The following is a 27339-nucleotide window of genomic DNA, read 5'->3' as shown; positions in this document are numbered from 1 at the left end:
CTGAGCCGAAGTGGGACGCTTTACTGACTGAGCTACCCAGGTGCCCCACTAAATATTGGTTTTGAACATATAAATAGGAAATTTGGCAATCTCATATCAAAATAATTGTGTAATTATAGGTGTCTTCTGGTTATACAGAGGGCACACTAACCTCGCCAAAGAGGGTGGCAGAGAAAGGTGCAAAGGCAGCTTCTTTGAAAATAGAACATTAAAGCTGAAACCTGAAGGATGAGCAGGAGTCAGTCAAGAAAAGAGGTGGCGATTGTGAGGAGTGTCCCAATATGCATGGTTATGTGCTTTAAGACTCCGAGTAGAGAGTGCAGAACCCAGGGAGGAACAGACATTTCTACCCATTTTGAACTGTAGGTGGTTATATCTAGGGGTAGAAGACTGAAGAAGGCCACAACATAAAGGCTTATTTTTGGCATGAAAATTTATAGAAATCATGCTTTCCTCCATTGATACTTGTCATAAATTGCTATAGCATTGGCAATGGATAATGCTGTTTTCCAGGACACAAACTCATTAGGAGAGAAACTGGTTGATATCCTTTTTATCTTGTTTAATGTCATTGTAATAGAACTGCTGAATTCCAAAATCTTACGTTCTTCTATTCAACTTTCAGAAAACAACTTCCTATTTTTTCCAGTTGTACCCTACTTCAACTACAATCATTATTTGCATTTTTTGTTTACCCTGAAATTCATGACTGATCATTTCATAGCTTCATAGCATCACCCACAAAACCCCAGACTGCTTCATCAGTTATATAGCCTTTAAAAACCCACACCTAGAATCAGTCTATTGTCTGTATTTTGCTATAGTGTTTTCATGATCACTTAATGATATTAGCCAAAAATCTCATAATCATATGAATAAATGACTCTACAAATTATGTGTTTGCTGGAAACGAATATGACTTCTGAAAGACTTTATTTTCCTTATTTAGTTTTTTATATTACTCCCATCAATGGTTCCAAAATGGATCATGGTCAGCTATGTTGGCTATTATACAAGTTCTTTTTTGATCTGGCAACAGTCAGCTAGCTCAACCTCATCTTTCAAAGCAGACTTAACATTCCAGAACTCCACTTCATAATCCAGAAATAGCAGTCTATTTGAGATTTTGCAAACACATTATATTCTATTCACACCTCTGCACATTTTTTCATATTACCCATGTCTGAAATGTTTTCATGCTGTGTCTTCTTCCATTGAGAACTCCACATCATCAATTCAAATGTAATTCTGTAATCAACTCTTCTAGGTAGCATTTGCTGAATATCTGCCAAGTTCCCAATTAAACCTGCCTTGAATGCCAATAACACTCTCTATGCATTATGTGCATACATCTATGAAAATCCTCAGAGGTAGTATTAAAATGCTATGTGGATTTTCTAAAAACAAAAAAATAAAATAAAGGATGGAAACTGTGCTGTATTATTTTTTAAATGCATAGACCACAAAATGATAAGTGATACAAAGTGATTAAAATGAAATAAGGGAGATATCTTGTGATTATGTTGCCCTGGATTGTCATAGTTTGCTTTTCCTCTGTAGAGATCCAGGGTAGGTGAATGACTGGAAACATGACACTTAGGTTTGGACCAAAATGAAAAATCAAAGACAAGATTTATTCTCCCCATAGAAACATTAAATCAGTAGGCAAAATATTGGAAAAAAAGTTTTTTAAGATGCTAGACCTCAGATGATTAAAAATGATCCTGCAGAGAAAGGAAAAAAATGAGGTGAGTCACATCACTGTCCCAGAATAATACCTGATATGGTTTGCAGGTCATGGTGGAAAAAGGAAGTACCCAGAAGAAATTAGACACTGAATTTAGGAGAATATCTAAGACTCCAGGAAGACCAAGATGACTAAGTTCAGAAAAGTGAGAACTTCAGAAAAAAGAAACACACATGGAGAACTCTGAAGTTCCTCAGTGGGTTCTTCTGCATATTCAGCTGTGTACTGATAAATATATATATGTAAGAAAATTAGTTAGGACTGCTAAAACATCCATTTTGAAAGGATTAGAGGTGAGAGTGCCCAATGTTTGCATGTGGCCAGGAGTAGTGCATGTTTCCACTAGACATGAGAAAGCCTCAAGATATTGGAAAGACCATTAAAAATGTTGACTAAATATTGAGATACAATTAGCCCTTTTCTGAAAATGAACTTATTCCTACCTAACCAATCATAAAAAAACAAGATGCCAAAAGATACAACTTTTGCAAATAACTAAACCATTTCACAGAATAAGGGTCAAGAACATTGATAGGACACATAAATTATCAGGTGTGAAAAAAAGCAAGAAATATAAGCCATTATGGCAAGAAAATTTAACTACTGGAAACTGACAGAATTGATACAAATATTTAAATTAGAAGAAAAAGACATACAACCAACTGCATTTCAAATGTTCAAAAAGTAAGTAGAATCATGAAAGATATGTCTTTTTTTAATGCTTACTTTTGAGAGAGAGAGAAAAAGAAAGAGAGATAGCAGGGTAAGGGCAGAGAGAGAGGGGGGCAGAGGATCTGAAGCAGGCTCCGTGTTGTCAGCAGAGAGCCTGGTGCAGGACCTGAACTCAGGAACCACAACATCATGACCAGAGCTGAAGTAGGATGCTTAACCAATTGAGTCACCCAGGAGTTCTGAAAGAAAAAAGTTAATCATATATCTAGATGTGAAAATTATACTGTGTGAAATTTTAAAAAAGCACCAGGTGGGGCGCCTGGGTGGCGCAGTCGGTTAGGCGTCCGACTTCAGCCAGGTCACGATCTCGCGGTCCATGAGTTCGAGCCCCACGTCGGGCTCTGGGCTGATGGCTCAGAGGCTGGAGCCTGTTTCCGATTCTGTGACTCCCTCTCTCTCTGCCCCTCCCCCGTTCATGCTCTGTCTCTCTCTGTCCCAAAAATAAATAAACGTTGAAAAAAAAAAATTAAAAAAAAAAAAAGCACCAGGTGAGATTAACAGCGGATTAGACATCAGAGAAGAAATTATTAGTGGATTTAAAGTGAAAAATAGAAACTATAAAAACTGAAACAGTAAAAAGTAACCAAAAAAAAAAAAAAAAAAAAAAAAAAGGAAGGCAGAAACATTGCTGAGTTGTAGGACAACTTTAAGAAGTTCAATGTAATTGAAGTTTAAGTTTAAATTCCTGAAAGAGAAAAGGGATGGTGGATGACAGTAAAAATATCTGGAAAATCATGGGCCAGATGTTTCTACACTTGGTGAGAACTGTAAACCTACATATTTAAAGTGTTAATTAAACTTTAATAAAAGAAATGTGAAGAAAACTATACTAAAGCACATTCTAAGTAACTTGCTCCAAACCAGTGATAAAGAAAACAAATGTTAAAAGCAACCAGGGAAACAAAGATTTGTTTTATGTAGATGAACAGACAGAAGGTTGAGGGAAGGATTATTTGTTGGAATTACGCAGGTGAAAGGGCAGAAGTATAACACCTTTAAAACACTAAACAATTGCAATTATTTTTGAGGATTTCAATATATCCCCAATAACTGATAGAGCAGATAAACCGAGAATCAGTAATGTCATACAAGAATCCAGTAACACTTCCATCGTTGACTACTTATGGAGCAACCTTCCCAGCGAGAGAAGAATATACTTTTTTTTCAAGCAGATATGGAACATTTACCAAGACAGAAGATAATCAGGACTGAAACAGTCTCAACAAATATAAAATGATTGCAGTCATACAAATATGGCCTCTGCCTACAGGAGAATTTTCTTAGAAAGCAATAACATTTTGGCTAAATACAAAAATGTATGACAACTAAAGAGTACACCTGTAGGTTACCTAAAAATGAAAGTATTTTAAAGCTGAATGAAAATAAAAACACATCAACTAAAATTTTTGAGGATACAGCTAAGACAATACTTATGAATTTCATGGTACCAAACACCTATAAGATTAGCCTATAATTTATGACCTCAGTTTCTATGTTAAAAAGAAAATAAAGTAAATCTGGAATAATATATAAAATAAACTAACAAAATAAAATAATAAAGATAATGGCATAAATCACTGAAATAGAAAAAATAGAGAAAATAAATGATGTAAAATATGGTATCTTGAAAATATTAATAATGGTTATCTTCTAATCAGATTAATCTGGACGAAAGAGTTTATTTAGGTGCCAATAACAGGAAAGAAAGAAGGGTCACTGGAGTTTCTACAGGTATAACAGAGTATTAAGATCATTTAAAAATATCTTTATGCCAATAAATTCAACAACTTACATGAAATAGACAAATTCCTTAAAAGAAACATAGTATCAAATTCCAAAGAATTACAAAAGAAGAAATTGATAATCTTATAACCAACTGATATATTTGACTTAAACTTTCCCATAATGGAAACCCCAGTCTTAGATGGCTATATTTATGGCAACTACCAAATTTTCAGGAATAAATTATATCAGTTCATCAACATATCTTCCAGAAAATTGAAAAGATGGCAATATTTTACAACTCACACCATGAAGCAACTAAATTACAAGGAAAAAATTCCACAGACCAGTATGTCTTACAATGCAAAAAAATCAAAATAATTTTAGCAAATAAGCATCAACAATATATACAAATTATTTTATATTATGGCCACTTAAGGTTATGTTAGAAATGCAAGTTTAGTTCACCTTTCAAAAATCAATCAATGCAGTCCATCATATCTTAAACTTTAGGAAGGGAAAATTAAGACATCTATATTGGAAAGGAAGTAAAACTGATTTTATTTGTAAAAAAAGAGTTTCATGAATTATTTGTATATAGAATATAAAAATTAATCTCAAAACTCAATAGTCAGAAAAAAAGAAAATGGAAACATATTTGAATAGATTCTTTGCCAAAGATGCAAATAAATGCATGAAAAGAAATCCATCATTATTAATCATCAGGAAAATGCAAATTAAAATCTCCTTGAGATGATATTGCTTATTTATTCGAATGGCTTAAATTAAAACGACTGACCATACTACATATTGTAGAGGATGTGCAGGAACTGAACTCGAACTTGAGTTCAAGTCTTCAATTTTTAAATAAGCCACATGTGGGCCCTATTTTACTCTTCTGCAAAATATAATCAGTTACATTTTCTCCATGGGGATATTCTGAAAATACACAATATCATATGATTAAAACACCTGACAGGGAAAATGATATACAGTTTTTTGTTTTGTTCTCTGTAAGTAAGCACTATTGTCCCACTCTACCCACACAGTCTATTATCCAAATATCAGCACATCTGTCAGCTTTCTTTGGGATTTATTTTCCGTGCCATTCAGTAGAACAAAATAAAAGACTGGTTAAAATAAATATTAGAAAAAGATAACACAGAATTTTGTGTACTAGATATACAACAAAACATGGGTATAAATTAAATGTAATGAAAATGTAATAGTAAAAACTTAAATTGCTTAGTAGTAATTATGTATGATTTCCCATAATAAATACTTTCTTCCATTGTTTCATTTATTTTTCCCAAGGACGCTATATTATTAGTTGTATAATTATCCATATTTGATGATGAGGACACTGTGGCTCAAAGAGATTAAGTATAGGATCACATACAGATGATCTGAAAGACCAAGGTCTTTAACAATTGCACAAATATTCTAAATACCTGATTAGAGTGGCCAGGTAAAATAAATTATAGTAAATTCATAAAATGGAATACAAAGTAGGGATTGAAATTCTAATAATAGCGGTAATGATTCTTTACTGATTACCTGCCACTTGAAAGTGTTTTATGCTAAGTTTAGTTTTATAACCATTCTTGTGATAATCATCAGTGGATTCACAGGAAATAGATATTAAGTACTAGGTTTTAAGTACTTAATAAATTCAGCACACAACCAAGGCATATGGAATGAATTAATCATTCCGTAGTGAAAATTAATGTTTGCTTATGGGTATAATTTTCTTAAAATATTTGCCAAAATATACCATTGTTTCTAAGTAGTGAAATTATAATTTATGTCTTGTGACTTCTATTGAACTGGTTGTGATGATCATGTATAACATCTTAAAGTTGTATATGAGACAGTATAAACTATTTATATTTTGGAAAAATAATGTTCCTATAAACATGGTTATACTTTTACTACATAGTCCACTCAGCATTGTGTCTGGCACACTGTAGATACTCAATAAATATTGTATGAATGAAAATACATAGCGCCATAGTGGGTTAACACTTTTCCCATTATGGTGTTGAATAATAGAACTGAAAAATTCAAAATTTGTATAGAAAACATATAAGAACATGAGAAATGGTTCAGTTCCATTAGTAAATGTGCTTGCTCTGCATGTTATTTGAAAGTGATATGTAGGGGCGCCTGGGTGGCTCAGTCGGTTGGGCATCCGACTTCGGCTCAGGTCATGATCTCGCAGTCCGTGAGTTCGAGCCCCGCGTCGGACTCTGTGCTGACAGCTCAGAGCCTGGAGCCTGTTTCAGATTCTGTGTCTCCCTCGCTCTCTGACCTTCCCCCATTCATGCTCTGTCTCTCTCTGTCTCAAAAAAAATGAATAAATGTTAAAAAAATTAAAAAAAAATAAAACTGATATGTAAACTATATCACAATGAGGCTTTTCAAAGTAGACAAAGCTCTAGACTCAGACATAGATACTATTGAACTTTTGAGAGACCTTCTCATATGCTATGTTGTTAAAAGGAAAAATCTAAGGTTTGTGTGTGTGTGTGTGTGTGTGTGTGTGTGTGTGTGTGTGTGGTTTTCTTCTGATCAGTAAAGCTCAATCCCACCTCAGTTCTTATTTCATGGCTCAGTATTTAAATCAAATTCTAACTGTATGACAAATGAGAAGAGTAGGAGTTTATGATAATTTGTAGATCTATCCTAAGGATTTCTTTTCTTGTAGCAGATATGGAGACTCACTAACTAAAGTAAAATCACATAATTAAAGTGAAAGAACAACAAAACAAAGCAAAAACTTATTAAAATGGTCCTTGGTGACTCAGAGAAATGAGTTAGTAGAAAAATCAACCAGGAATTTAGGAAGATGAAAATCAGGAAAGTGCCCAAAATTTCAATTGCAGAAGTAATTCTGAAAAAAGTTCAGAGTGCTATACAATAAATTTGATTCAAGAAAATTTAGTGAAAGAGCTAAATAAAGAGCTAGAAGAGTATAAAATAACAATAATAAACAAAAATAAATGCAATCCTCGATAAAGGCAAACCCAGTAACATTCATTATATGATGACAAAGCAGTAGTTGATGTAAGTGACTTCCATCCTCCCCTACATATATGATCTTCTTCTTTGCTCAGCATCTCCGTAGCACAGGATTCTTTGACAAATGAAACAATTCAAACTTTCAGTCAAGCAAATAATATCCCTTTGGTATAAATTCTTGCATTGACATCTTGCTGGTTATTTTCCACTAACATGAAGTAAGAACCATAACTATATAGAAAATATCCCAAGAAATTATCTAATTTATATCCAAATACCTCTTGTTTTGACATCTTTGTGATCTTCTGGTGAAGGATCTATTAGAAATCTCTGATTATCTAGCCAGAAAGTTATGTATTGGATAACTTTGCTTCATGAAAAATAACTACATAACTTCATGCTCTGTGTGTAAGTACTGACATAGTTTATCTATCTATCTATCTATCTATCTATCTATCTATCTATCCATCTGTCTTTATAGTAAGTCAGATTCTGTCAAGCATGCAAATTTTTTTGTTTTCCTTTTTCACCCCTGACCTCGATGTTCCATCACTAAGTAAGGCTGAAAAAATATGACAGGAGATCTTAAGAGGTTGACTTGAAGCTGAAGGTGTCCCATCACACAAAACCTTTATAAAATCTGGATCATAATGCTTTTGTCTCCTGGTTTTCTTTTGTTTTGTTTTGTTTTTAAAACTTCCAGGATCCTGGTAGTAAATTCTACACAGGAACAAAAATGAGATTTTAAGAAATACAACCGGGGGCGCCTGGGTGGCTTAGTCGGCTGAGCGTCTGACTTCAGCTCCAGGGCATGATCTCACGGTTCGTGGGTTCGAGCCCCGCATCAGACTCTGTGCTGACAGCTCAGAGCCTGGAGCCTGCTTCGGATTCTGTGTCTCCCTCTCTCTCTGCCCCTCCCCTGCTCATGCTTTGCTTCTGTATCTGAAAAGTAATAAATGTAAAAAAAAAAATTAAAAAAAAAGAAATACAATCAGAAGCCATATGATTACAGGAGACAGTTTGGATGTGAAAACAATATACACGTGTAATTTCTGGTGTCTTTAGTGATTATTTAGGCTTCATACTATTGACTAGAAATCTCTCAAGATGCATAATTAACTATTTTAGGAATCATGAATCCCTGACCATGGAACAACTAGTCTCTTTTAATTTAGCTACTAATCATAAACTGAGTGTTATCCGATGCATGCACAGCAGCAATCCACCTTTAAATAGAAATGGTATATACAAATTGGGCCCAAAAAGGTTTGAAAAGATGCAAATAAATTACATGAGCAGGTGGCTCAGACTCCCATAATACCTACTCCTGCTGTTCTGCCACATCTCCCTTACAACACTGGTATGACCTCATGGGGTGTCCACTATGACTATTAACGGAAGAAGGGAAAAATGAGGGCTTGGTTTGCAGCGAAGTTCGTATCTGGAAATGGCATTATCTAGAAGTGAATGCCTGCTGAAAAATAGTCCTATGCTGGGTCGATTATGAAAAATAATGTTGAAAATAAAATGTCAGAACTTTAAGCAAAATACATGGTTTGCACTTTGTTAGGAAGGAAAGCTGGGCAGGGCCAGAGGTCTTGGGCAATGATTCATGGACAGTGTGAATGGGTTGACTGGCTAGTTAGGATCTTAAGAAGTCAAGATTAAAATATCAATGACCAGGCAATCTGAAGAAGAGTCATTTGGATATACATCTCGGAATACACACAAAATATGACTTTTTTTTTCCATAGAGATTCCCATTTGAGGACATTCTCTGCCCAAATGTGTCAAGTAATCAGGTCGATAATACATACCGTCCTGTGAGTGTCATCTTTATTTAGTTACCCGTGTTGTTCAATAGGCACTAGTTCAACATGGCTACAGTGGCACAACTGGAAAGCTTGGATGAACTCAACAAAATGCAATCAATGTAGTCTTATCTGCCACTGCAGCACAGTAAGCAACTGCATATTTATCTTGTTTATCAGAATCACTCACCCCAGCTAGTAATAACCTCATTTGTAAGCTTTCAGATTGACTCGAACAACTTGAATAACCATTTTTTGTGGGGCTCAGTCAATTTAAGGGAACCCTAGCTTTGCTCACTGGGCTGTTATTTTTTGGGAAAACATTCTATACACCCAGTCTCAAAAATTATGGAAATGGAAGCAAAAATTCGGAAACAATATGGGTTTGTGCTGATCAAGGAAAAGCTTGCTGCCTCTGCTTTGAATCCAGCCTGTCCACAGCAGAAACCAATGTGAAGCCCCTGCCTACGTGGGGGTTGATTATTATTTTTTTTTTAATGCAAGAGGCTGTAATCTGTCCTCAAAGGGGTATTTACATAATCCGAATAAACATGTGCCTCCTCACAACACTTTTTGCCAGCACCACAAACTGTGTATTAGCGGTGCCAATTGAATCAACATCAGCCCAATGTTATGGTGCCTAGTGATAATTTTCTCTCTGTGGTAAGGTTTCCTTCAACTGAAGAAAGGGAATGAATAGTTGCTGAGCAGCAAAAATGGTGGGCTTTTCTGGTTTCCTCTGTTTAACCCTTTACATCAACTCTTTACTCTTCAGACCCATGTAGGCTGTTTTAATGGGCATGCTTACTGTTTGGCTTCATTTTGTGTTGGACCAAAGACATACATCAGAAAAAAATAAAAATGAGAAGGAAGGTGAAACCAGGTATTTCCATGTTTCTCCCTCTGTACTGTTTTGCTATACCATCTGCAGTACTTGTGATCCTTCTGACTATACCCCACATACCCCTCCTCCTGGAAACCCAAGCTTACTACATAAAAGGCTACATTGAGATATACCAATTCTAGCCAAGTCCTGGCTTTTCCAGCCATTCCAACTCAGGTACCAGACATAGAATTTAAGCTACCTCAGACCCTCTATATCAGTACAGCCATTGAATGAATATTGCCAAGTGACTGCGTTGCTAACCTATGAATCAAAATAATTGCCTACCTGAGTTTTTCCCAAGCTCCTAACATACAAAATCAAGTGTCAAAAGTAATTACTTTTTAAAACAATTATATTTGGCATTACTTTGCTATGCCACAATAGGTAAGTGGCTCAGATTTCGATAATTCAATAGCAGAATGGTATTGTAAAAACATGTAAACTATGTAGCATTATTTGTAATGGTGGTAGGCAGAAACCAACAGTGCCTGGAAGACTGTTCATGAAAAGTGGAAGCCTCAGTAAGGCCGCTGAGAGCTTGAAGAAGAGTGAAGGTGAATGCCTTTGCAGTGTGGAAAAAACAGGAATATTTTTCATGTAGTAGTGGAAATTTGGCAACACTGTTTGCTATAGTAACATGGGAAATGGAAAGCAAATCTCATGAACTCCTGTACATGACAGGAGATTTCGTGCAGGATAAGAAAATGACAAGTGACTTCTGACAATAATAAAATATGAGAAGGAAAACAATGAGTAGGTACTGGTTTAGTTCCTAAGAAAAATACTAGAGGATTTATGAAAGCATGACTTTTGGGTTTTGAAAATATAACAGGTTCTTTTTTGTTTTTTTAGCATTTATTTATTTTTGAGAGAGAGAAACAGAGTGTGAGTGGGGAGGCGGGGAGAGAGAGAAGGAGATACAGAATCCAAAGCAGGCTCCAGGCTCTGAGCTGACAGCACAGAGCCCGATACAGGGTTGAACTCATGAACCATGAGATCATGACCTGAGCCGAATTTGGATGCTTAACCGACTGAGCCACCCAGGTGTCCCCCAAGATATGACATGTTATGATCCCCAATTCCTTGTAGTAAAAGATTATCAAACTAAGGAATGGTATCAAGATAAAGAGTAAGTCCAAGATGCTGACAAAACATGACCTGGGAGCTAAGATGTCAGGTGAGTGCCTGTAAAATACATGGGCATATCTAATAGGCTTTTAAGATGGCTTTTAACATGTATTTGTTTTTGAGAGAGAGAGAGAGAGAGAGAGAGAGAGAGAGAGAGAGAGAGAGACCCAGTGTGAGCAGAGGAGGGGCAAAGAGACAGGGAGACACAGAATCTGAAGCAGGCTCCAGGCTCTGAGCTGTCACAGGGCTTGAACTCACGAATCACGAGATCATGACCTGAGCCAAAGTCTGGGACTTAACCGACTGAGCCACCCAGGCACCCCAAGACTTTTTTTTTTAATTACAACAAGTGCACTCCTTAATCCTTATCTAATAGGTTCTTAATATTCTTAAGGGTACTGTAAAACAGAACCCTGACTCTCAGCCCAAGGTAAAGATAAGCTGGTCTTTAAACATGTCAAAAAATAATAATAAAATGGATTATAATTAGGTACACAGGAAGCACAAGCTATTTGTAAAGTAATTATACTTGTTCAACTGAAAATACAAAATGAAAAGAGGCCTTTAGACATTCAAATGTCTGCAACCAAGAGGTAAGTTGAAAGCTACTCATTTGAAAATATGGTCACTGTTTAAACATTTATTTATTTTTGACAGAGAGAGAGAGAGAGAGAGAAGCAGAGAGAGGGAGACAGAGGATCCAAAGCAGTCTCTGTGCTGTGAGCACAGAGCCTGATGTGCCTTTAACTCATGAACCGTGAGATCATGACCTGAGCTGAAATCAAGAGTTGGCTGCTTAACTGACTGAGCCACCCAGCACCGCAGAAAATATGGTCATTTTAAATGAAAATGTAAGGATACTTTAGTGAAAAGATACAAGAAAACAAAAAACAGATCCAATAGCCAAGTATCACTTGACTTCTATGTACCTCCATTCACTACCCATCATCCCCACTTTTTGATTGAGACTGTCTCTTGTGTTATCTCATCTCTATCTAAAGCTTATATATTGGATCTTTGGGTTAAAAATAACCTGTCTTTTTTAGTTCACAGGACTGTAGTGTAACAGAAACTCTCTTTTAGAAAATATATCCAAAGAAAGTCATTTGCACACTAAGAAGACCCTGAGCTCAGCAACACTTGAGCTGATTTCATAATGGCATGAGACTTTCGGGGACTTCTGTAGGGGGTAAGTATATCCAGCATCTGGGAGGGATGCAAATTATTAGAAGCCAGAAAGAAAACCGAGATAGCTACATTCCAATGGTCTCCAGTTAACCACACCTCCTAATGTTGTTGAATTCTTGGAAACTTTTAAACTGCCATGTAAGAAGTACAAATATCCTGAAGAGATCTAATCTGTCAAAAGCTCCAGGTAGACACACAAAGTACTATGGAGAGACACTAATTCTGTCCAGTTTCCAGGTGTCCTAGCCATTACAGCATAGGTATGAGCCATCCTGACCCCCATTCCAGACCAGTCTCCAGCTGAGTATATGTGTAGATGGATGCCCTAGTTGCACCTTTTAAAAAATATTGATCCACAAAATCAAGAGCAAAATACAATGGCTCCTTCAGGCTATTAAAATTTGTAGTGACGTAAACAATAATATGTTATTGGAATATACTTGGCATTAAAACAATTAAACTCTGTAATTACAATGCTAATACTATTTATATGCATTGCTCCTTTCAACTAATACACATTCTTATCACATACATTCACTGGTTGATACATTACTTGATTATATGAGTCATTTTTTTGTTATTGTTTTTAAATCCTTGTTTTGCACTACTGATACTCATGAGCTGTTAAAAGTCTTTTTTATAAGCCATACATGTAACAAAAATTTTAATTTTCATCATTAAACATGAATCAAATTAATGAAGTGATAAATATCTCATGTGGTCAGACCCAAACCATACTTTTAGTATAAAATGTACAATTCACAATGATGGCTGTTATAACTAGTCCAATCCTAGGACAGTATTCATAGTTTCAAAATCAATTATTTTCTAGACCACTGGTCTTTCCATCCTTCTGGGAGAAATGAGTGACAGAAGGACAGGTTAAGTAACGATGTACTTTATTATGTACAATGTCTTTTAACAGAGCTAGAAATAGAAAGAAATCCATGTGCTACAATAGAATCTCAATCTCTGTTGAGCAAGCAATCACAGATTAAACCTGTAAAAAGTACCTGCATTACTTACACCATGACCTCATTCTTGCTCTTCATCAAAAACCTTTTCAAGAGCATTCGCAAACTGTCCCCCAAGGTCAAGATAACTAATTAATCTCCATTTTAATTATGATTTATGTCAATTTTGTGTTCATTATAATGTCAATAACATAGGACAGATCACCATTGCTACGGCAACCAGGAATGCTGTGGATGTGACTTCCAGTCTTCCCTAATAAGGCAATTGCTTTGGATTATCTCAATATAATGCACAAATAAATATAATATATACCACAACCCTACCTATGTATTACATTATTTTCTGGTTATTCCCCCAAACTCCCCCAAATTAGGAGTTCATAATTCCACCCTTACTTTTAAATTAGGGAGATAGATATGTATATAAATGCATGTTTATATTTTTATTTATATATTTATAAGTTATATATATGTAATTATATATACCTAAGTTTTATACATGTATGTAATTATATATATGTAATTATATATGTATACACATATATATATATATCCATTCTAATAAAAGACTGTAATTTGCCCTTCATGTCAAAACATTTATTTTGTAATTGTTCCCCATGGATTGGCAGATGAAATATGTATGAATTCAAGAAAACTATTAATTCTTTATTCATACATAAAAATGTGTTAACTTGTACATTAAAATATGCACCTTTTATTCAAAAACAATATGAGAGATAACTGCTCAGGATTAAGTTTCTTGCAACACAAAAATTAAAAGTACACAATTCATACAGAAGAAAAACTGGCTTCAAGGTGCATGTTCAAAATTGGCTTTTCGTTTCATGCTGGGATGAAAGCCGAGCTTTGGAAAATAACTGATGTTGCAACTGATATGATGATCCTGCATCTTCTCATCCTTCATAATATTAAGTAGATCAGTGATAAAGAACAAAAACTGTTTTTATGAAAAATGGTGGCCTGTGTATATCATATTTTATAATAAAAATATTAAAGTGCTCAGCTTTACTGTGATGATTTGGTAACTGTTGTAAGTTAAAACAATTTTGTTGTAATGTTCTTCTCTAGCACAAAATTAAAAATGTACATATTGTAAATACATTTACCAATTCTTATAATAAGTAAATTTATCTGCCAAATTCTTGTTATTTATTTAAATCCAATTACACATTTAGTTTATAATTGCAATTCATACCATTCAAAGTATTATAATTTTTCCAAGGTCATAATATAGTTAAGTCTTAGAAACTTGGCCTTAAAAAATTTTTTATTTTGATGATGTATGCAAAAATACAAGCAATTCACTGAATGAAACAGATAAAATTCTAAAATGAAATTTCTATAGCTCTATATAAAATATTGAAATTCTTTTATATGAAAACATAATACAATTCAGGCATTGGTTTTACAAAGTTTATTTAAAATTCTCTAGACAGAAAAGATTTGTATAGTTCCATTCTTCTGTAGGTATAAAATACTAGCTGAAACCCTATTGTGTATACTTATACATACTTTATCTGAATAAATCATGAAAATACAAGAGAGCATGCATATGTTTGGTGGTTCAGAATATTTTAAATGGTGACCAGTATTGAAAGCTATTTCTGTGGAAGAAATTAATTAGTACTAAACTAAGCTCTGACATGTTGGGAAAAGGGAAAAAATTAACCCAAATTGTTGCTATATGCTATGTTGTTATGTTTTGTGTGTGTGTGTGTGTGTGTGTGTGTGTGTGTGTGTGTTCAACCCCATTCACATCATTCTAGTAATCGACTGCTTGAATTTGAACTTCAGCCTCACCACTTCTTATTTGTGTGCCATATGACAATTTATATAACATATGTTTTGCACTTTTTTCATGCATAAACCGAGGGTAGTAATGATACCTATTACACAGTCGAAGTGAGAAAATATAACACACTTGGAATAGCACATTAACCTTGGGAAGTAATTATTCAGTAATGTGTAACTAATTTTATAAATTAGGCTTGGTAGAAAAAAAACAAGGATTAATTAATAATCAATAAAAATAAACAATCCAGTAGTGTGTTTAATTTGTATCATTTAAAATTGTTTTTCATTAACTCTTTCAACAGCCAAGTACTAATTCGCTTCTGAATTGTAATGCATTTTTTCTCAATTCTCTATTTTGGAGTAAATGTTAGCAGATCACATATCTCTGTTGCATATATGTGAGTACAAATTGAAAATGAATGACAAGCTACAATATACCTATCAAATTACACTCTAGTCAATGATAGCTTATTGGGTTTCAACACTCCTGAATCAGGTCCAGCATTAAGTATTCAAAGACTCTAAACCCCAAATTATGATTAATTAATCAAAATTCACCATGAGAAACTATGACATTCAGATGTGCTCTCTGTTTGAGCCCAGGCTGGACAATCTGTTCATATCATATCAGTTTCTGAAACATTTTTTCCAAATCTCTGCCCTGCTGTAGTCCCACCTTTCATCAATATTTACTGGTTCCTTGAACTTAAAAAAATTATTAATAAAAGAGTCAGATTGTAGCTAAAAAACAGCTACCAGACTAAGGAAATTGTTATACAAAAGAGTCAGTCTACACATTTGTCAATAATTTGTCAAATTCACTATTCCTTAAAACAATATAGATATGTTAATCTCTTAAAATGTACATAGCATCACTAATGGAGTCTGCGTGTTGAGCTAATGCCATGGATAATATCGTGTGCAATTTGTTTTATGCCCAAATTAAATTTGAAAGTCTCCTCTATTAATATGTCTAGATTGTAGTCACTATTTACATGATTTCTAATTCTACTTTGATCCTACGCAAGTTTATGACACACGGAATGGCAGCTGTACTTCCCTGGGGAGGAATAAGACCCTAGATATGGATCACTGCTTTAGAAAAACAACAATTACATGACAATTCAGTACATTAGTGTTCCAACTGTCAACCACACAAATTCTGAAAGTATTTCTATATGAATATGGATATAGATTTCTAATGCCATTTCAATTTTATTAAATATATTTTTATATTATTTGAAACATAAAAGTTTGTTTATAACACATTACCAAAAACTCCTATGAAAAAATAACACTATTCAAATAGTTTTAAAACTGTTCAAGAAACTACATGGTATATGGACTCAGATTTTATTGAAAATTTGAATCAATAAAAAATGATACGCTGATTATGTATGTCTGATTTAAATTCTTATCTAAGAAGCGACAATTAAGGATGACTAAAACTAAGCGCCACAACTTAGAACTTTGCACAAAAATGTTGTGGCTATGAAATTCATGCTCTCAATTTGTCAATAATTTAATATTCCCTACAAACTACAAACAAGTGTCTTAACATTTTCACACTTTAAATGAAACACTAACATTTTCATTGTACTACTTGCGAAGTGGGAGTAATATTTCCTACAGAGTTTCATAGAAGCTCATAGAAATAAAACAGGAAATTTTTACTTAATGTATACACTATATTTCAAAATCCAAATTATTACTACTTGCAATATCCAATATGGAAAAAGGTGTAAATGCCTTTGTAAATCCTGGACCTATTTTGGAATGTGGAATTCCTTTAAGTTAGGAAATAATGTAAATATTTATGCACTGCAATAGCACTTTAACAGCATAACCGATGTTAAATACATATGTTGGCTTTTGTATATTGCTAGTGAATGATCAGAAGGACTTTAGTTATGTAGAAAATACATACTTGGGTATATTTTATATGTAATATTTGAATATATACTTATGTATTATATTTGAATAATTACCAATAGTGTGCATGTATGCAAACGCGCACAGGCAGAAACTCTCCCTGACCCCACCTTTATCTCCAGCTATTACTTCATTTCTTTGCTCACCTTCACAACCAACTCTTAGAATGATTTCTACACTTAACTGTCTCCATTTCTTCATGTCCCTGACCTATTGAATGCATTCCAATTAGGTATTCTCACCATAACACTACGACAAAATCATAAAATATTTTTCCAAATTATCAGATATTTCCATTGCAAGATTTGCATTGATTCTGTATAAAAATATTTCCACTTCCATGTTGAAGCATTTTCTTTACTTGGCTTCTGAGACATCATACAGGCCACTATTTCTTGGTCACCTTTGCTACTTAACTTCAATTTCCCAATCTCAAATATGTAACTCAACTTTTCTAATCTCTTTTCCCCTCTCTATTCTGATCCCTTAAATAATCTTATAGTCATACGGCTTTATTTTATATTAAATTAGAGGCATATGGTTTTAATTAAATTATATAACAAAGATTTATCAATTCAGCAACTCCTTCATTGAACTCCAGCCTCCTACCTCAAGCTGTATTCATGGCATCTTCTCCTAATTATCAAATGTGTCTCAAACTTATCATGTCCAAAACTGCCCTTGTTTCCAACCCAAGCTCATAAAGACTGCTGCTCCCCCAGCCTGTTTTTCCCATCAACGTATATCACTCAGTTCCTTGGTCTCAAAAGCTTGGCAGCCTCAAGTCTTGTTTTCTGACACCCACATGAAATCTACCTTCCTTCTGGCTCTACCTATTAAATATATTCAGACACTGTACTGTTCCCACTGCTTCCTCAGCTGGCGCTGCGTTCACATTTCTTTCATGCACTAAAGTAACAGCTTCCAAGTTGGTTACTGTACTCTACTATTCACTTTCCTATATTTTTCCTTGTCAGCAGCCCCTGAGCAATAGTTCTGAGGATTGGTTTTGTTTTGCTTTTGTTTTCATTTTTTGTTGTTGTTTTGTTTTGTTTTCCTTATGGCAGTGAGGATATTGCTTTAAGCATCAGATAATCAATTGTTAGCAGGCAAAGAGCAAATTAAATCTCTTAAATCTATCAGCTTCCCCAGATCATCATTATCTATATTCTGGCCTTTACCATCACTCACTTAAACTATAATAGTCTCACATATGCTTGTTTGATGTCACCTTCTTGGATGGTATTTTTGAATGCCATCCTGCTTTGCTGCAAGTTCTTCCCACACTTAAGTAGTAGATGTGTTTCATGAAAATGTTCTGTAAGTTTTTTGTATGTGGCATAAATCTGTTGCTCAGTCTTTGAAGAGTTTACAAGATAGACTTCAATACCCTTGATATACCTTCTAAGTATATGATGTACCTCTGGCTGCTTCTCTAATCTCTACCCCTCACCACCTGGGCCTCATTTACCACTGCAAGTAATACTGTAGCAATTTTTAGGTCTTTATCCCTCGCCATACTAGCCATGCTATTTCATGTTTTAGTATCTTTGTAAAAATTACTTTTTCCATCTTCACAAATTCCCACCTCCGTTCTGCATCCTTTGCCCAATCCCATTGTGTTTAAAATTAAAGGCAGATGTGCCACATTTATAAGGACACTATGCCCCCAAATTCCATATAACTTTGCTGAGCTGGAGTAGATTTTATAAGCTTCTCTAATTTCAATGCATTAAGAAAATCATGTATTAAATGGAAGTATCATAGGAATAGTTACATCATGGATCATACATAATTCATATTACGTGCTTGTACAATTGCCTAGCAAATTTTTAACAGTGCAATGTAGGTTAATATTATTGTGTCATTGTTAATGTGTATGTTCATGTATTTATTTATATTAACTTGCAACTGTATGAGAAAGTTCCAATAATGCTTTTAAGAGAAATTCTTACAAGGAGGGAATAATTGCTACTCAGAAAAACACTTTTATAAATCAATTGAAATAAAAAGTATCATGGATATGAAGCAATACTCCAAGGAAATAGTCAATAAAGAGATATATAATTCCTTTTGCATTAAAAAGGAGAAGGGATTTAGAAGTGGCCTTGGGTTGTGGAAAAAAACAAAACAAAACAAAACAAAACAGAGCAGTGGATTGGCAGAGCCTCTTGGCAAACTGGCTGCAGTTCTTTTGAGGACTGAGATGTCTGAAACTCAAATTTAAACAATTTGGCTTATAGTTGTCTAAATCCCCTGTCCCACCCCAAAAATAAACTTAAGAATGTGTGGCACATGCAGGGACTGGTAGTTGATTTTGTCTTTGTTGCATGTTAATTTGGGGGAGACTTGTCTATATGAACTATATAAAGGGGTTGAGATCCAAATTTTACTCTATGCCAAATCAGAAAAAAAAAAAAAAAGACAAGTTGTAGCTTTGGAGGATATACACTCAGACAAGGGAGCAAGCATAAGGTAGTGATCACCATGAGAAACTAAGGAAGCATTCAGGCATTTGGAGAAACCTTACACAGAACGTGAATAGGGTTAATTTAAATCATATCTATATCTCAATTGTCAGGGGTCCTGGCTAAAGTCTGGAGAATGCTTACATCCACCATAATGGACTGTACAAATGTTTTCCATGTCTGTCTCCACTGTGTAATGAATGATCTGATTTTGAAGAAAGGGTCTGAGCATCTTTTTAACGATTACAGCATGTGGCACAAGTGGTCACTCACAAATATGTGCTTTGAATTCAATCCTACACATTGGCACAGTCAGGAAAAAGGATATGTCCTCAGACTCATTACTAGTTTTCATCCATTGCTGATTTTTCTCATAAACTCTTTGCTGACTTTTGATGCTGCTGAAACTTATTTATCTAGAAAAGATTGCTAATACATAAGAAGATTTGTTTGGGGTTTTATTCCCTATGTATTGATGGCATCAATTTTAAAACCGGAGACATAAAATAAAGTAATAGGGAACCTTTACCTTTACATACAATAAAGTTAAGCCTACTATAAATGTATTTTGGAAATGCAATATAGAAAAGAAAATTTCATAGGAATTGGGATATAGATTTCTTTCTAACGAACTGGTGATATATAATGAATTTTAAGCTTTCCCCTACAGATCTGTGTATGTGTATCTTCCCCTCTAAATTTAAAAAAGAATGATTATTTTTGGAATTCTCAACAGTGTGTACTATGTGGTTAATCAAACTTACAGCTATAAAAAGACAATATTCTCTATATGTGAAACACTGTATGGTTTAGGATTTTGTAACTTTTTATTATGATTTTTATAGTATTTTCAAAATACTCTTCCCTGTTTTACATGATTGAGGCCAATTGACAAAAATAAACATGATGTACTATTTCTTAAACATATTTTACTATAGAAAGTAGAATATTAGTAATATAATTCCTTCTTCCAAGGCCCAATGTCATAACACTTGCAGAAGGAAAAGGTTTATAGCAGTAACTCTTTAATACTGAAAATATTTGGTCATAATGCAACCATAACTTGGGCACTATTTTTTTTTATTTCCTAGTATTTAATTTTATAATTTTACTTAAAAATTTTTTTTAATGTTTACTTACTTTTGAAAGAGAGAGAGCATGAGCAGGGGAGGGGCAGAGAGAAAGGGAGACACAGAATCCCAAGCAGGCTCAAGGCTCTGAGTTGTCAGCACAGAGCCCAATGCGGGGCTTGAACCCACGAATCATGAGATCATGATCTGAGCCGAAGCCGGAATTTAACCAACTGAGCCATCCAGGCACCCCTACAAAACTTACTTTTATATTATTGAAAAATATGTAGTCACCAGGTCTTTGGATTTATCTTTCATTGAGTGATACTGTCTATTGCACATGAATCTCTTATTTAGAGAGTACTCCTATCTTCTTCTTCAACCAGTCAAAGATTAGTTATGGTCTGCTGTAAAAGTATCATTCTGGGACTTCTGTTCATGGCAATTTTTAGTTAGAGTACATTTCTATATATTCTGTCTTTTTTAAGAGTGATTTTGTCTCTATTTTCCTCCATTATGTGGCTTGAATATATTCTTTTTTACATTAATCTTAACGGTGAATGGGAGGTACAAAAACATAAGATAGGGATGATTTATTGGTGTATTCATTTATATGTTGAAAATAATTTCCTTTGGAGCGCCTGGGTAGTTCAGTCGGTTAGTCATCTGACTTTGACTCAAGTCATGATCTCGCAGTTTGTGAGTTCGAGCCCCACGTCAACTCTGTGCTGATGGCTGAGCCTGGAGCTTGCTTGGGATTCTGTCTCCTTCTCTCTCTGCCCCTCCCCACTTGTGCTCTGTCTCTCAAAAATAAATAAATGTAAAAAAAAAAAAAGAAAATAATTTCCTCTTAAATTTTCTCTAAAAGTGTGATTGATGTAAACTACTGTCAAATTAATGATATTGTCTTTGTGATTCACGTGCCTTACAATTAATATATTTAAATGAAGCTTATTTCTTATAATAGTTGTAGGTTTATGAAAAAATACAGCAAAGTATAGAGTTCTCAGCACAAACGTAGTTTCCCGATTTATTAACATCTTATCTTATTATTTTTGTATAATTAATGAACCAGTATTGATATATGATTATTAATTTCCTTAACTATGCCTAATGTTCTTTTCCTGTTCCAGGATCTAATACAGGATAACACATTATATTTAATTGTTATATCTCCTTAGGTGTCTCTTGGCTGTGAAAGTTTCTAGAGCTTTCCTTGTTTTTGATAACATGAAGAGTTTTGAGGAGTACAGATCAGGTATTTGCACAATATCCCTCAACTGGGATTTGTGTGATGCTCTTGGTATGATTGGGCTGGGGTTATGAATTTTTAGAGGAAGACTATAAAGATAAAGTGCCATTTTCATCACCTCATACCATCAGCATGGCTAGGCACTGTTGATGCTGAATATGATCACCTGGCTGAGGTTTTGTTTGCATTCGTCCACTGTAAAGTTTTTCTTTGTTCTTCCTTTTCATATCATGTATTTTTTTATTTTTAATTTTCTATTCAAAAATGAATTATTAGACAATTTTCTTTTTCCCTTTACCCTTTTTTATTATTAATGTATACTATTTCATACACTCATAATTTTTATTTTAAAATAGTCTCAGACTGAGAAAAGTCTACCATTTTGAAATGGAAGGGTTGAATTACTTTAATAAACCATTAACTCAGGGAATTACAGTTTTGCCTTAAAGGAATTAACATCCATACCATGAACTGAATATAAATAGCAGAAAGAAAATTATAAAAGAACTTTTCCATTGTATTCTGTAATGGCTCCATGATGATCAAATGTATCTACAAATGAATTGGTATGGAATAATTATAAGATGGTAATATTCAATTAATTTTAACGCATTTTTTAAATCTAGGGTGCCATGCAAGTTTGAATCCTTTAATGTGCTTCTCTTTGATTAGTTATATATCATTATTTTTCCTGTTTGGGAAATACATAACAACTCTGCTCTGAAGTTAATTTATGCAAATATGCACTTTGATCTTTTATTTTAAAAATCATAAAAGTTCTTAATGTTTATGTCAGGAATATAAATGTTTTGACAAATTATGCTATACAAGATATAAAATAAGTTTATTATGGTTTAGTAGTTTTGACAGAGTATTTTTAAAAAACTTAGCTTATTTATAAATAAATACCATATTTAAGAATCGAAATAATATGTCACTTGCTTTGAAAAGTAGTATCAACTTGTTATAATTAACAATTGAGAAGGCAGTCCCATATTAACACACTTGGCAACATGCTTCTAGGATTAGATGCAACCCCTTGTAATTCAATTCCTGTGAGTTTCTAGCCTGTGATGAAGTGAAAATGTAACAATTTAATGGCGATAATAACATTTGATAAGTTAAAATATAACTAATTTTGTGAAGAAATATGATTCCTAGATATAATAAGCAATCAAAACAAGAAAAAAGTAGGGAGAGTGAATGGAGAGTTACAAAATCCGTGGATAATAAATAGAAATATTTACACATGAAAGTGCTTCAAGTATCATGTAATTTGTTATTTGGCTTTAATAAGGTAGTAACTACAGAGGAACTGCTTATCAAATAAAGCTTTAGGAAGCTAATTACACTTACATAAAATAACCCTTTCAGTTGTGAGCTACAATTGAGTGAAGAAATCTATCATTACATTTTTAATGATATACTCAAATTGAAATGTTTAGACATTTTTAGCATTTAGCAATTTTCTAAGTGTGAGTCAGCAGGTTAAAAATTAGCATACTTCTTCAATGTAGGCTAATTTAGTTATTAATATACATAATTTACTTAATGCAAGCCACTTTCTGAAACATTCAATTTCTTAACCTTTAATGAAAATCTAATGTCTTAATAATAATATAGTATTCTCTGAACACGACAATTTAGTGAAATTATCACATAATTTAGCTTTTTGCTTTCAGCAGTCAATGAGCTTCTATCGTGTTTGAGTGTGTTTTGAAAAACCAAAAGCTCCCCTGAAACTATGAAATGATTTAAGATTTTAAATTCTTTTATACAGTACTATTTCCTTCCAAGAGTACTATGTCACAGAGAAGAATGATCTTATAAATAAAAACATATTATTTTTAAAAACTATAACTATACTCAGTGCTAGTTTAATTTTTAACTGGCCTATGACTTTTTTTGTACATTCTGAATTCTCTGGGTTTTTTTAAATTTTTCTTATTTTAGACTTCTCTGGTAGAACATTTTAACTGTCTCACATTGGTTTTTGTTAGAAAAATGAGGCAAGGTAATTTACCTAGCGGTTACAATTAATGCCATAAACTTATAACAATCTATTTTAATTAATACTACATTAGATTCAAGTATTAAAAAATTCCGCTCTTATTTGAGATCTGCAATGGGCATATGGCAAATACTGTTGGTAAATGTTAAATGTTTTTGGTAGATCTCTATGATAATTCCAAACCAAACCTGCCGCATTAGAAGTAAAGCTTTTTTTTTCCCCGCTGGAAAACAAAAACAAAAACAAAAACAAACAAACAAAAAACTCTTCTCTTATAAATCACCATCTCTCTATCTTTATGTTGTTATCTAAAATCATAGTTTTATATCTTATGTGCCCATTAATCTGAAGTTACAATAGTGTTTTATTCATTTATTCATATTGGGGGAAAAAAGAGAAGTTAAAGCAAAATATAGTAATATTGGTAAAGGTAACTATATAGGTAGATACAAAAGGCAATTTGCCAAAATAAATTGATGACTTAATGGAAAAATTGATATCAAATGATAATAATTATCCATATTACCCATGGTTTGAGTTCTACGTGAATATGCAGATTTTTAAAAAATCTAGCATGGCTTTGGGCAATTATAAAATTAGCATCTCTTGAGCAGTTTCATGTAAGCAGTTTCATGTAAGTTTCATGTGAGCAGAAAGTATTTGGGCACAAACCATTTGATATATAATAAAAGAAGAACTTTTTAAAAATAATTCTAAAATTTCTAGTCATTTCTTAAGAGTTTTACAATTTCCAGGTGCTATGTTTCTAAAATCTAAGCATTCCAATTGCTATTTCTTAGACCATACCCTGCCAACTCTGGCCTAGATTTTTGTGTTAGTGCCTAAATCCCTTCCTCCAAATTATTTCTCCAAGATGTCTTAACACTACCTCTAAGAAAAGCTCTCATGCTTATCTGGACTCTTAGCCACGTTTGCTTGGCTTGAAACATATGTTATATCCCTCAGGAAAAGAGACTAACGACCCCTAGGTTGGCTCAAAGGTCAGTAGAACTGCCACATCCACCAATGTCCCAGAAGGTGTTGACCCAGTAGGTGAAGTCAACACCTTCATGGCTCTAGAGGGTAGAGTCACCTACTCAGTTCCAGAAGGCTGACTGTTGCTCCTGTAGGCCAAGCTGTGTGTATGCTAGGGGCAGGAAGCAGGGTGCATCAGTGTGGTGGTAATGACATCTGATAAACCTATAAACCAGTAGATAAAATTGGGAATCGAGAAGTATTCTAAAATATCTAGTCAACTGATTTTCCACAAGGTATCAAGACATTTCAATGTGACAAACAGTAGTCTTTTCAACAATTGGTGATTGACCAACTGAAGAGCCACATGCAAAAGAATGAAGCTGAATCCTTCCCTGGTTCATACAATATAAAGAAATTAACTCAAAATGGATCAGCCACCTAAACATAAGAGCTGAAGTATAAAAGAAGAAACCATAGAAATAAATCTTCATGACACTGAATTTTGAAATGGGTTCTTAGATACAAACAGTAAAACCATGAGTAACTGAAGAAATAGTAAGTTAGGCCTCATCAAAATTAAAAACTTATGAGCACCAAAGCACATTTTTAAGAAAATACAAAACAATTTACAGAACAGAACCTATTTGCAGGTCACATGTCTGATAAGGGTCTAGTATCCAGAGTCTATAAAGAACAGCTACAATTTAAGAACAACAACAACAACAAAAATCCAATTTTAAAAAGGGCAAAGACAAGAATAGACATTTCTCCAAAGAAGACATACAAATAAAAATAAAGAATAAGGGCTTATAAAGATGCTCAACATCATCAATCCAAATCACAACCACAATGAAATACAACTTCACACCTATTAAGACAGATTTAAAACAACAACAACAAAGGAAAATAAGTGTTGGCAAAGATGTGGAGAAATTGGAACACTTCGATATTGTTGGAAGAAATGTAAAATGTCACAACACTTGTGGAAAACAGTTTTGTGCCTATTCAAAGAGTTAATCACAGAATGATAGTAGAAGCCTATAATTCTACTCTTAGGCGTATATTGAAAAGAACTGAAAATAAGGACTCGGATAAGTACATGTACGTGCATATTCATAGGTACACTATTCACAATAGCCAAAAGGCATAAACAACCCAAATGTCCATCAATGGGTAAATAAATAAGTAAATGATGGTATATGTATACGATGGAATATTTCTCAGCTACGAAAGGATGATACATAATAGGTGAATCTTGAAAACATTATGCTACATGAAAAGATCCAAACACGAAGTGTCTCAGGTTATGTAATTCCATATATATATGACATACCAAGAATAGATAAATCCATAGGGATAGAAAGCAAATTGGTAGTTGCCAGGGGCTGGGAGGAGGGAGGAGTAAGGAGTGACGGCTTAATAGGCATGAGATTACCTTGTAAGATGATGAAAATGTTTTAGAACTTGATTTAGGTGGTAGTTGCAGAACACTCCTGATATATAAATGTTATAGAAATGTACAGTTTAAAATGGTTAATTTTATGTTCTGTGGATTTCACCCCAATAAGAAATGAAAAACTATATGCGATTTATTTGAAATTCAAATTTGATTGAATATCCTGCATTTTATTTGGCAATCTATCTATATCATATTATCTGTATCACTTATTGAAATGACATAAAAATTGGAATTTAGTGAATTATTTTTTAAAATAGCAAATAGCTTATTGTTGCCAGTTACTCTTTTCAGTCACTGGAAATAAGACAATGATTCCACTGGCACATAATAGTCATTTTTGTTTCCCAGAAATTTATGCAGCTACAAAGAGCAGAGGTTAAAGATCCCTGTGTTTACATAGAAATGATAAAAAAAAATTCCGTATAAAAGTCACTGCTCTCTTCTTGATTTTTCTATTATTTATAAATCACTATTCTTATTCCCCTCCCTGTATTCCTAGGCTTCATATCTTATTTTTATTCCCAAAGGCAGCATCAAATTAATAATATATATACTGATTGTTTTAAACTTTGGTTTTAATGTCACATGATTTTCTCCAGCCACAACACCTGTGTTTCTCATATCTATTGCTTCTTGGGGTATATAACACAATGCCATAAGACAACTCAGAGAAAGAGTGAAAGCAAGACAAACATAAGACTGAAGTATTTATTTCCCTCTTCTTTTAATTTAATAGAAGTGACCTTACTGATAGTTTCTTTTTTCTAACAGAATAAAAAAAAATAGCTGTGATTTTTACAATCTCTTTACAGTAGAACAAAACAGAGCCTAGAAGAAATGTCTGTGCACATAAGCTAAGCTTGAAGCACTGGGATGTTTATTGATGGCGGGCTGGGGTTACATGACAAGCATCTTAAAACATGATTTGAAGTGAGGCTTAGTGAATTTTCCCTGCAAGATGATCCCACTAATAGGAGGGCAGCATGGATCAAGCACTCTCTGCCCACTGTGGAAGCAGGGCTAGCTGAAAGTGAGCACAGGCTTAGTGGAAACCATGGCATTCAAAGAGTGCCAACTGTGGATTTAAAACGAGAAAGAGATGAGCTCAGCAAGTCAGAGGGATCAAATCCTCTGGGTCCTTTGAC

Source organism: Prionailurus viverrinus, chromosome A1 (assembly GCF_022837055.1).
Source record: "Prionailurus viverrinus isolate Anna chromosome A1, UM_Priviv_1.0, whole genome shotgun sequence".
In the NCBI taxonomy this organism is placed as follows: domain Eukaryota; kingdom Metazoa; phylum Chordata; class Mammalia; order Carnivora; family Felidae; genus Prionailurus; species Prionailurus viverrinus.
The sequence above is the reverse complement of the archived record's forward strand: the minus strand, read 5'-3'. Positions refer to the sequence as shown.